The 12,423-nt window shown below is 36.7% G+C and overlaps 1 non-coding gene and 1 pseudogene across 1 annotated transcript; one reads left to right on the top strand and one right to left on the bottom strand.

The window, feature by feature from the left end:
* Positions 1-652: 652 nt before the first annotated feature.
* On the top strand, positions 653-759 carry LOC120593653 (U6 spliceosomal RNA). Its single transcript, XR_005650408.1, has one exon. It is a non-coding gene; the product is annotated as a U6 spliceosomal RNA (small nuclear RNA).
* Positions 760-7,744: 6,985 nt separating this feature from the next.
* On the bottom strand, positions 7,745-8,627 carry LOC120593622 (40S ribosomal protein SA-like; annotated as a pseudogene).
* Positions 8,628-12,423: the final 3,796 nt, after the last annotated feature.

Here is a 12,423-nt window from a genome sequence, read left to right as displayed (position 1 = left end):
TTCTACTTCTACCCCACTTACTTAACTCACTTATTTTCTGTTATGTTTCTATAGATTGCTTCGAATCTTTTTGGGAACATAAAAACTTTATATGTTTGAGAATATATTTCATGCATATGTTTAAAGTAATGCTCAAGTACTTAAAATAACAAACAAAATATTTTGAGCTAGATGTTTGCTTAAATACTATTAATGAATATTTGTCATAAAAGCTAATTTTGCATTGGAATCCATGTTTCTTTCTTTCCTTATACTCCACTGCTTCTAACATTTGTCCAACCCACACTGCAAACCCCTTTCCACTCTTGCTTTTTCTTAAGCTCTTCCCCAGCCCTTCTGCTCCTCATTGCCAAATCTTCCTCCAAGAACCTCAGATCTTGCTGTTCTCTCCACCTGGAATATTCTTCCTGATGGGTGCCTTTTTGATGGCTCCTCAGAGAGGCTTCCTGACTCCCATTCTCTCCAAAGCTAGTGATTGTCCACTACCCACCCTACCTCATATTTTCCCTCATAGCACCCTGCTTTTCTTCTTCACAGCACCACCTCTATCTCTGTTTTATTAATTCACTTGCCAGTTATCTGTCTTCTCCATTAGAGGTGAACTCATGAGCGAAAGTACTGTACTTCACCTAGGTCTTAAGATGAATGAATAGTGCTCATTTCAGCAGCACATATACTAAAATTGGAATAATACAGAGAAGATTAGCATGGCCCCTGCGCAAAGATGACATGCAAATTCGTGAAGCGTTCCATATTCTTCCCAGACAGGAAAAAGCTTAAGGAATTCATCACCAACAAGCCAGTATTACAAGAAATGTTAAAAGGACTTCTGTATAAAGAGAAGAAGTAAAAAAGAAAATAGAAATAACAAATATGAATAATCAAATGGCAGTAACAATGTACCTATCAGTAATCACTTAAAATGTAAAGGGATTAAATGCTCCAATCAAAAGACATAGGGTAACCGAATAGATACAAAAACAAGACCCATGTATATGCTGTCTACAAGAGACCCACTTCAGATCAAATGACACTCACAATTGAAAGTAGAGGAATGGAAAAAGATAGTTCATGCAAATGGAAATGAAAAAAAAGCTGGGGTAGCGATATTTATGTCAGATAAAATAGACTTTAAAACAAAGGCTATAATAAGAGACAAAAAAAAAGATTACATAATGATGAAGGGGTCAATAAATCAAGAGGGCATAACCCTAGTAAACATATCTGCACCCAACATAGGAGCACCTACAAACATAAAGCAATTATTGACTGACATAAAAGGAGAGATCAATAGTACTACATTCATAGTAGGAGAGTTTAACAACCCATTGACACCAATGGACAGATCTTTCAGGCAAAGAATCAACAAGGAAACAATGGGCCTAAAAGACACACTAGACCAGATGGATTTAATAAATATTTTCAGAGCATTTTACCCCAAAGCAGTAAAATATGCATTCTTCTCAAACACACACGGAACATTTTCTAGAATAGACCACATAGTAGGACACAAAACAAGTCTCAATAAATATAAGAAAATTGAAATTATATCAACCATCTTTTCCGATCACAACAGTATGAAACTAGAAATAAAAAAACTGGAAAATACATAAATACATGGAGGCTAAATTACATGCTACTAAACAATGAATGGGTTATTAATGATATCAAAGAAGAAATCAAAAGATACGTAGAGACAAATGAAAATGAAAACACAACTCAAAATCTATGGGACACAGCAAAAGCAGTCCTAAGAGGGCAATTCATAGCAATACAGGCCTACCTCAAGAAACAAGAAATAGCTCAAATAAACAATCTAACCTTACACTTAAAAAAACTAGAAAAAGAACAGCAAACAAAGCCCAAACTGAATAGAAGGAAGGAAATAATAAAGATCAGAGCAGAAATAAATGAAATAGATTCTATAAAAACAATACAATGAAATGAAATCAAGAGCTGGTTCTCTGAAAGGATAAACAAAATTGACAGATTTTTAGCCAGATTCATCAAGGAAAAAAGAGAGAGGACTCAAATAAAATCAGAAATGAAAGAGAAGAACTTACCATGGACTCCATAGAAATACAATGGACTATAAGAAAATATTACAAGCAATTATATACCAACAAATTGAACAATCTGGAAGAAACGGACACATTCCTAGAAACATACAATCTTCTTGACTGAGTCAAGAAGAAACAGAAAATCTGAACTGACCAATTACCACCAATGAAATAGAATCAGTAATCAAAAACCTCCCAATAAACAAAATTCCTGGACCAGATGGCTTCATAGGCGTCTTTCACCAAACATTCAAAGAAGAATTATCACCTATTCTTCTCAAACTATTCCAAAAATTTCAAGAAAATGGAAGGCTCCCTAACTCCTTTGATGATGAGGCTACCATTACCTTGATTCCAAAACCAGACAAAGACATTACAAAAAAAAACAAACTATAGGCCAATATCTCTTATGAACATTGATACTAAAATCTTCAACAAAATATTAGCAAACCAAATTCAACAACACATTAAAAACATCATACACCATGATCAAGTTGGATTTATTCCTGGGATGTAGGTTGGTACAATATCTGCAAATCAATTAATGTGTTACACCACATTAACAAATCGAAAGATAAAAACCATGTGATCTTATCAATAGATGCAGAAAAAGCGTTCAACAAAATCCAGCATCCATTTGTGATAAAAACTCTCAGCAAAGCGGGAATAGAGGGAACATACCTCGATGTAATAAAGGCCGTATATGACAAACCTACAGCTAACATCAAACTCAATGGGGAAAGGCTAAAAGCATTTTCCTTAAGATGAGGAACAAGACAAGGATGCCCACTTTCACCACTCCTCTTCAATATTGTATTGGAAGTCTTAGCCACAGCAATGAGACAAGAAAGAGAAATAAAAGGCATCTGAATTGTCAAGGAAGAGGTAAAACCCTCGTTATTTGCTAATGACATGATGTTATATAGAGAGAACCCTGAAGATTCTACCAAAAAACTGTTAGAACTGATCAATGAATTCAGTAAAGTAGCAGGGTACAAAATAAATATTCAGAAGTCAGTGGCATTTTTACACACCAATGATGAACTTTCAGAAAGAGAAATTAAGAAAACAATCCCATTTACAATTGCATCGAAAACTATAAAATACCTGGAAATCAAATTAACCAAGAAGGTAAAGGACCTGTTTTCAGAAAACTATGTCAATGAAAAAAGAAATTTAAAAAGATACAAATAAATGGAAGCATATACCTGTTCATGGGTAGGAAGAATCAACATCATTAAAATGGCCATACTACCCAAAGTAATCTATAGATTCAATGCAATCCCTATCAAAACCAATGGCATTTTTCAGAGAGATAGAACAAATAATCTTAAAATTTATATGGAACCGTAAAAGACCACGAATAGCCACGGCAATCTTGAGAAAGAAGGACAAAGTTAGAAGAATCACACTACCTGATATCAAACTATACTACAAGGCTATAGTAATCAAAACAGCATGATACTGTCATAAAAAAAAAGATACATTGATCAATGGAACAGAATAGAGAGCCCAGAAATAAATCCACACATATATGCTCACTTAATATATGACAAAGTACGTAAGAATATACAATGGGGTAAAGACAATCTCCTCAATAAATGGTGTTGGGAAAATTGGACAGATACATGCAAAAAGAAAGAAAGAAAAAGAAAGAAACTGGACTACCTTCTTACACCATAAACATGAATAGACTCAAAACAGATTAAAGACTTAAATGTAAGACCCAAAACCATGAAACTTCTAGAAGAAAACATAGGCAATAAACTCTCTGATACTACTAACAGTAATTTTTTTTTTGGATATATCTCCCTGGGCAAGGGAAACAAAAGAAAAATTAAACAAATGGGACTACATCAAAATAAAAGTTTTTGTACAGAAAGGAAACCATCAACAAAACAAAAAGACAACCAACTGATTGGGAGCAGATATTCACTAATGATACATCTAATAAGGGGTTAATATCCAAAATATATAAAGAACTCATATAACTCAACAACAAAAAACAAACAATCCAATAAAAAAATAGGCAGAAGACCTGAACAGATACTTCTCCAAAGAGGAAATACAGATGGCTAATAGACCTATGAAAAGATGCTCAAGGTTGCTAACCATCAGAGAAATGCAAATTAAAACCACAATGAGATATCACTTCACATCTGTCAGAATGGCTATCATCAATAAATCAAAAAACAAGAGTTGGTGAGGATGCAGAGAAAAGGGAAATCTCATACATTGTTGGTGGGATTGCAAATTGGTACAGCCACTATGGAAAATAATATGGAGGTTTCTCAAAAAATTAAAAATGTATATACCTTTTGACCTAGCAATAGCACTTCTGAGTTTTTATCCAAAGAAAACCAAAACAATAATTTATAAAGATCTATGCACTCCAGTATTCATGGCAGCACAATTTACAATAGCCAAGATATGGAAGCAACCTAAATGCCTATCAACAGATAATTGGATAAAGAAGTTATGGTTCATATAGACCAAATGGAATATTACTCAGCCATTAAAAAAAAATGAAATCTTATCATTTGCAATGACATAGATGGACCTAGAGGTTATTATGCTGAGTGAAATAAGTCAGACAGAGAAAGATAAATACCATATGATTTCACTTATATGTGGAATCTAAGGAACAAAAAGAAAAAACTAATTAAAAACAGACTCACAAATATAGTGGACAATTTGGTGATGGATAGAGGGGAGGGAGGTTGGGAGACTGGGAGAATGGGGTGAAGAGTTAAAGAAGTACAAATTAGTAGTTGATAGATGGTCACAGGGCTGGGGAGCATGGCATAGGGAATGCAGTTAGCATTAATATGTTGGCTAGGTGGAGGGCCAGGGGAGAAAGGGAGCAATAGAGGGGATAATTTTATGAACTATATAGATTTCTAACCAATGTACTATATACTCGAAACTAATTAAATTAAATAAATAAAACAAGAAACAAACAAAACAAAACAATAAATGAATAAATGGTCCAGCCCAAGAAATGCAGAAAATCTCTTATGACTCTTCTATACCCTAAGGATAGTTCCCTTTTCTGAACTCTTGAATTTATTGCTCTCTGACCACAATCACTCACCATGTTTAAAGGCTTTGGTTTTTCTTTGTTTCATGTTTAAGGATAGATTGCCTCAATCACATCGTGAGTTTTTAATTATTTGGCTAATGGATAGAGGGACACTGAAGGTACAGGTACTAGTGTCTGGATTTCAGTAAGAGATTTAAATAGTTTCTTGTCATATTCACGAGGGCAATAATGACAGAAGGGCAAGAAGAGGAGGTAGAGAGAGAGCTTATATTTATTGAGAACTGCTTAGATTAGGCAAGACAGCAACTAGTGAATGCAAGTGATAGGGGGGGTGAATTTCAGCTCACTTCTTTAACAATGAAGGGAAGCCAAAAATAGAATTAGTTTCCCTGGAAGGGTCACTGAGCACATTTCATGCACCAGGCACAGTCCTGGGCACTAGGAATAGAGCATGAATAAGACCTGGTCCCAGTTCTCATGGTATTGACAGTCTAGTGAAGGCTGGAAGGAATTCATTTAAGAAAATGTTCTATTAGGCCTGGAATCAGAGATTCCAGTCCTGGGCAGAAGCTAGATTCAGGAGTAGAAAGAGGAAGTATGTGAACATTTGTCGAGGACTTACTTTATGTTAGACACCATTAGAAGCACTGTACACAGCCTCCACATTCCCTTAAGGCCCACAGATCCTTGATGGGAGGAACACTGTAGTGTCCTTGGGTCCTCTAGAGCAGGATCCCCAACCTGTCGGCCATGGACTGGTGCCAGTCTGTGGCCTATTAGGAAACAGGCTGCACAGCAGCGGGTGAGTGGTGGGCCAGCAAGCGAAGCTTCATCTGTATTTGCAGGTGCTCCCCAGCTCAGCAACATTGTCTCAGCTCCTCAGATCATCAGGCATTAGATTCTCAGGGGAGCACGAGTCTCGGGTACCAAAAAGATTGGGGATAGCTGCCTAAAGCCCTGAGTGTTTCTGTGTACATAGGAGACTTTTGCTACTCAATTGATTACTGATATCATTCAAGTGCTTCAATGGTAATGAGAAGTTAGTAGGACTCTTATGCCCTTAACACGGATAGTAAAATAAAAATGAATAATAACACACACATGCACAAAAAGCTAAATTATTTGCCAGAGGCCACTTTTTGCAGTTGTCGTCAACGTTGGGTTTAGATCCAGGACTTTCTGGCCTATAGTCCTAGACTTAGATTTCAAAGCCATATCTTTCCCTCTAAATACTTGGGGCAACTGTAATTGTTATGCAGCTAGTCATTATAGGAATGCTGGAATGTCAGCGATAATTATGCCATCTGTAACAAGAAACTTGATGGAAGCTCTACATACTATTTTAAATATGTTGCAAGTTTTGTTTCCTCAGCTTTACATAAATGGACTTTTAAAACAGCATTTTACTTTAGATCCAGCAGGGGGAGCAAGGTCCATGCCGCTCAAAGGCAAAAAAACCTCCAAACCAAAAAAACCACTGCTTAAAAAATACTTGCCAATTTCCAAAGTACTCTGGCTCCACCTTCCTTTAGTGTCCCTTAACAGCTCTTTCCTGAGTCCTCTAGAGCAGGCCTCCTAATAGATGGGGGCAAAGGGTAGGAGAAACCTTGAAGACACTTTTCTGCCTTCCGACTCAGTACTCAGTACTTTTCCACTTCTCCCATCCCTATCCAAACTCCACATCTGTGCTGATCCACCTGACTTGTGATATTCTACAGGGGAAAATGTAGCAATAGGGAGTCAGAACTTTCTCTGGTTTTAGCCTTTTGTTTATGCTATCGCAGTAAATGATGAGAGTTTTAACTGTTACTTTCATTTTTGGCTTGTTGAACACCTGGCGGCTCACTCTCTTCCACTCAGCTGAGCCCTTGACTATACAGAAATAACACACACACACGCATGCGTGCACACACACACGATATCAACACAGGCAATGAGAAGAGAAGCTGAGAGGATGACCAATCTCGGGACTAAGGGAGTTCCCAGTACATGAGACTTCTGCTGTTAAAATTGAGTTTGCTGAGTACTTTCTCAGTTTTAAAACTAAATCACAACCCAAGAATCTTTTCAGTCCTGGGGCAAACCAGAATAGTTAGTCAATCCATGTGCGATTAGACACTGGTAGTGAACACATCAACCCCTGACCTCTGCATTCCAGTGAAAATATGAAAAGGAGGCTCAGGAAAATTATAAAGCAGAAAAGTGTGATTAAAAAAAAAACAAAAACTGTATAAACAGCTGGTGTTAAGGATCACATAGAAAAGTTATTGAAAGAGAATTGTTTTTGTGCCAGTACCATACTGTTTTGGTTATTACAGCTTTATAGTATAGCTCGAGATCAGGGAGTGTGATATCTCCAACTTTGTTTTTTCTCAAGATTGCTTTGGCTTTTCAGGGTCTTTTGTGTCTCCATATAAATTTTAGGATTATTTGTTCTAGTTCTGAAAAGAATAACATTAGTATTTTGATAGGAATCGTATTAAATCTATAAATTGCTTTGGGTAGTATGGTTCATTTTAACAATATTAATCCTTCCAACCCATTAGTATGGTATATCCATCCATTTATTTGTGTCCTCTTCAACTTTTTCTTTTTTTTTTTAGAAACTGTTTATTTTCCATCAACTTTATTCCCATTTTGTTTAAGAGTTTGCAGAAGAACAGCATAAGACCGCTTGGATTGTTCCTACGCATTCAGCGGCCTGAGCAGTGGAGGCTGCAGACTAGTCTTCAGTGGCAGGCTGAGCACTCCAGTCTTCAGTAGGAAACTACTGAACAGGCACAGAGGGCACCTGAATATCTTCAGACCAGTCTGAGACTTCAGGTTGAGCAGCAGTTAACTCAGGAGCTAGAGCAGTCCATTCACCCTGAAATTCTTCCTTGGTCTCAGCCTTTTCAGCAGTGGCCTGCTCTTTCTTTTCAATCTCTTCAGGATCTCTGTAGAAGTGGAGATCAGACATGACCTCCCATGGATGTTCACGGGAGATGGTGCCACACATGCGCAGGACTTCCTGGGCCAGCATCACCACATCGGACCAACTGAGTGAGCTCCCTTGTTGTTGTAAGGGATGGCAGAGAAGGGAGTGTTACACAAGGTGATGGTAGGCAGGTTAACATAAGACGCCTCTGTGAGAGGCTGGTGGTCAGCCCTGGGATTGGTAATTACCAGAAGTCTCGGTTCCCAGCCTGGATCTGGTTAGTGAAGATTCCAGGAGTGAAGCAACCAGCAACAGGAGAGGTTCCAGTGGCAGCAGCAAACTTCAGCATAGCTCATTGGCCAATATTCCCAGAAAATATGATACTGACATTAGCTGGGTTTCCAATGGCAGCAATGGCACGAGCTTCCAGCAGAAGCTTTTCCCAGATTCTCTTCAAAGTTATGATGTAGATGCTGTCACTTTTCCTTTTACAGATGTACTATTCCATTTGGAAGTCAAGATTGGTGCCACCTAAGTGGGTTCCTGCTGCAAGGAATTGGAGGACATTCTCCTCTTTTATTTGCAGGACATCAAGGGCTCCAGACATTGTGAAAGTTTCCCTTTAGGTTACTTAGCATGATACCCTTGGGAACCAAGAACAATAGCATATGGGCCCCACTCTGAGTACCACGGAACAGTCTTCTTCAATTTCTTCAATGTCTTATAGTTTTCAGAGTACAGGTCTTTCACCTCCTTGGTTAAGTTTATTCTTAGGTATTTTATTCTTTTTGATGCAATTGTAAATGGGATTGTTTTCTTCATTTCTCCTTCTGATTGTTCCTTATTAGTGAATATGAATGTGACAGATTCCTATATACTAATTTTGTATCCTGCTACTTTACTGAATTCTTTTATTAATTCTATTAAATTTTTGGTGAATTCTTTAGGGTTTTCTATATATAGTATCATGTCATGTGCAAATAGTGATGGTGTTACTTCTTCCTTTCCTATTTGGATACCTTTTATTTTTTTTTCTTGTCTGATTGCTGTGGCTAGGACTTTCAATAGTTTGTTGAATAATGGTGAGAGTAGGCATCCCTGTCTTGTTCCTGATCTTAGAGAAAAAGCTTTCAGCTTTTCACTATTGAGTATAATATTAACTGTAGGCTTGTCATATATAGCCTTTATCAAGTTGAAGTAAGTTCCTTCTATACCCACTTTGTTGAGATTTTTTTTTAAATCATAAATGATGTTGAATATTGTTAAACGCTTTTTCTGCACCTATTGAGATAATCATGTGATTTTTATCCTTGGTTTTGTTGATGTAATAAATCACATTAATTTTTCTTGTGGATGTTGAACCACTCTTGCATCCCTGGTATAAATCCCACTTGATCATGGTGTAGAATCTTTTAATGTGCTATTGAATTTGGTTTGCTAGTATTTTTGTTGAGAATTGTCTTCAAAAGCGACTTCGGAGCAGCAGCAGTGGTTTTGCGTCTTAAAGTCATTGAACTCAGCAGTATGAAATCAATGAACAGATATCAAAGGAATTACTGTTTTCACAGTTTGAGTCATGATTTCCATTTCCCTTGGATTCCTCATGCATCTTTGGTGAGAGAATGTGTTAGAGGTGATCACAGGTGTTCTGGGGGTGACAGCTTCAGCACTCTGAGTCGGGCAGCTCCCCAGGGGATCTCCTGCTCCTCAACCACACCAATCTGCATATAGTTCGGATTCAAGCAAGTTTGCTAAGAAGAAAGATTCCTACAATACAGCACTCTTTCTCTCTTCATTTTCTTTCTTCATATTCAAATCTCAAGTGATTACCGTTTGATAGCTTTCCGGAAACATGCAGTTTTTTTCTCTCACTTAAAAAATTCTTACTTTCATCCTGATGCACTCCTGTTTGATTAATTTAGGACCTTTTATTTTGGGTCCCAAGGAGTTTTAGCCCTCTTTTTTTTTTTCTTTTGTGTTGGAAAACAAAACAAAACAAAACAAAACACAAGATAATATTTGAGATGATTTTAAAGAAAGCATAAAAAAGAATGAATGAGTGAAAATAAACCACTCCAGATTTTAGCCTCCACCCCTATACAGCTGTTATACTCTTGGACATTTCTCTCTCTCTCTCTCCCTCTCTCTCTCCCACCCCCCCAGCATTTGTCCATATGCATAATATTATTTTTATAGTTGAAATAATGGTATATATATGATATATATTCATTTTCACAGATTGCTCTTTTTATGTAAATTTATATTATAAGTCTTTCCCTTATGTTAAAGTATAATTTTCAGAGACTTAAATGCATAACTTTTGTGGAAATCTGTTGTCTAAGGCAACCTCTAAGATGGCCCCAGTGATTCGCCTCCTACTATTCACGTCCTTGTGTAATCCCTTCCCCTTGAGATATCCCTGTGAAGAGGCCCACTTGAGTCAGTTTACAGACAGATCTTTTGGGGCTTGTCAACAGCCACATGAATGAGCTCGGAAGTAGAGTCTTCCTGAGGCAAGCCTTAGAAAGACTTTAGCCTCATGAGATACCCTGACCTAGAATCACCCAGCCAAGCTACTTACAGATTCTTGGCTCACAGAAATTGTAACATAATAAATGTCTGCTGTTTTAGCCACTAAGTTTTGGGATTGTTTGTTACATAGCGATAGATAACTAATACAGATACTCAGAAGTTTATTCAACTAGTTAATAAGAGAATCGGTAAGATATTAGGACCAATTCAAATAAGAATTTGAAGAATAGTTTAACAGAGAGAGACAAGCAATTAGAAATGCTGAAATAAATTTGCTAAGAGATCCAAATCTGATTAATATCTTATAGGACAATAAAATACAATGTTTGGGGTTATAATTAATTATATTTATATCAGACAAAATACATGTGTATTTCTGTGGGCAAGAATCTTTTGCATTACCATCAGTTTTCTACAGTTTACTTTCCCAAAGAATTGTAAAATAGCCTAATTAGAATAAAGACAATCCAAGGTGCACATCCTTATTATAGAATCAGATTACTCCCAGTTAGTCTGCTAGACAATGCCTAGCATTCCATTGAAATCCAGTAATCTCTTCAGCCTGTTTTCAAATTTTGGTCACTTTTTCTAGACACTTAGTATGCAGAAGCTTTACAATTACTATGCTTAATGGCTGTATACTATTCCAGTAATTTGAAGTACCCTCATTTTAAATATTTTTCTATTATTGAAATTTAGGGTGTTTCCAGTTTTTTCTATTTATTTTTAGATGGTATTTTTGTATTATTTTACGTAGCTATTTCAGTGTTGTATATAATGATTACATGAATTTTTCCTTAAATAAATTCTCAGAGGTGGGATCAAAGTGTAAGCATAGTGTGCTCCTCATTGCCCTCCATTAACTAGTCACCACTGCCTCTCTGGTCTGGTTTCCCTGTTTCCTTATATGTAATAGCCCACCCAGCAGATCACTCTCCTCACCTCTCTGCTGCTAATAATCCTGTGACCTCTGCCTGGAATATTTTTCCTCCTTTTACTTAGGCCAGGATTTTGTAGATGGCTTCAGAGGATTCACAAGCCTCTTGAAATGAAATGTAAAGTTTTGTGTATGTGTATGTGTGCTTTCTCTGAGGGAGGAAATCCAGGGATTTAATCAACTTCCCAAAAGGGGATATAGGATGCTGAAATTCCGAGTCCAAAAGAGTTTGTCTTACCCCTTCAAGCCTTACGGATCTTTTCCCTCTGGGAAATATTTATATATATATTTCTGATCTAGCTTTATACCAACACCCTTTAATTGTTCACTAATGGCTTCAAGGGGATTATTTTGTTTCTCCAACTTTTAGGACAGATACTTTTAAATGGTGGGCAGACAGAATAAAAGGAAAACAAATGAACAAATTAGAGATAATGTAGAGGAGGCATTTAAGATGATCCTAGTATGTTTGGAACACAACAAAAATCGTAGCTATTATTGGCTATTACTCAAATGCTTATCACATGAGAGGCAATGTAGCATGGACTCTAGAGCCAACTAAGATTTGAATGCTGGCTTTGGTTCTTCTTAGCTGTGTGACCATGGGTGAGTTTCTTAGATTGTTTTTCTCATCGTCGAAATCTCTAAAATGGGAATAATAACAAAATGTAATACATGCAACTGTTGTGATAATTAAATGAAATAATATATGTAAAGTATTCTGAATGGTATTTGATATATAGTAAATGCTTGAAAAATGACTGCTATTATTCCAGACCAAAGCACTTCCACATAGACCAATAAGGTCATTTTCCCATCTTTTAATTGGAAATTTTCAAACATATGTAAAAGTAGAGAGAATAGTATTATCCCTGGGTACCCATTACACGGCTTTGATGATTATCAACACATGGTCAGTTTTGTTTAAACTATA

The sequence above is a fragment of the Pteropus medius genome, unplaced genomic scaffold (assembly GCF_902729225.1).
Source record: "Pteropus medius unplaced genomic scaffold, Ma_sr-lr_union100, whole genome shotgun sequence".
Taxonomy (NCBI): domain Eukaryota; kingdom Metazoa; phylum Chordata; class Mammalia; order Chiroptera; family Pteropodidae; genus Pteropus; species Pteropus medius.
This window is presented reverse-complemented; position numbering and strand designations above follow the sequence as displayed.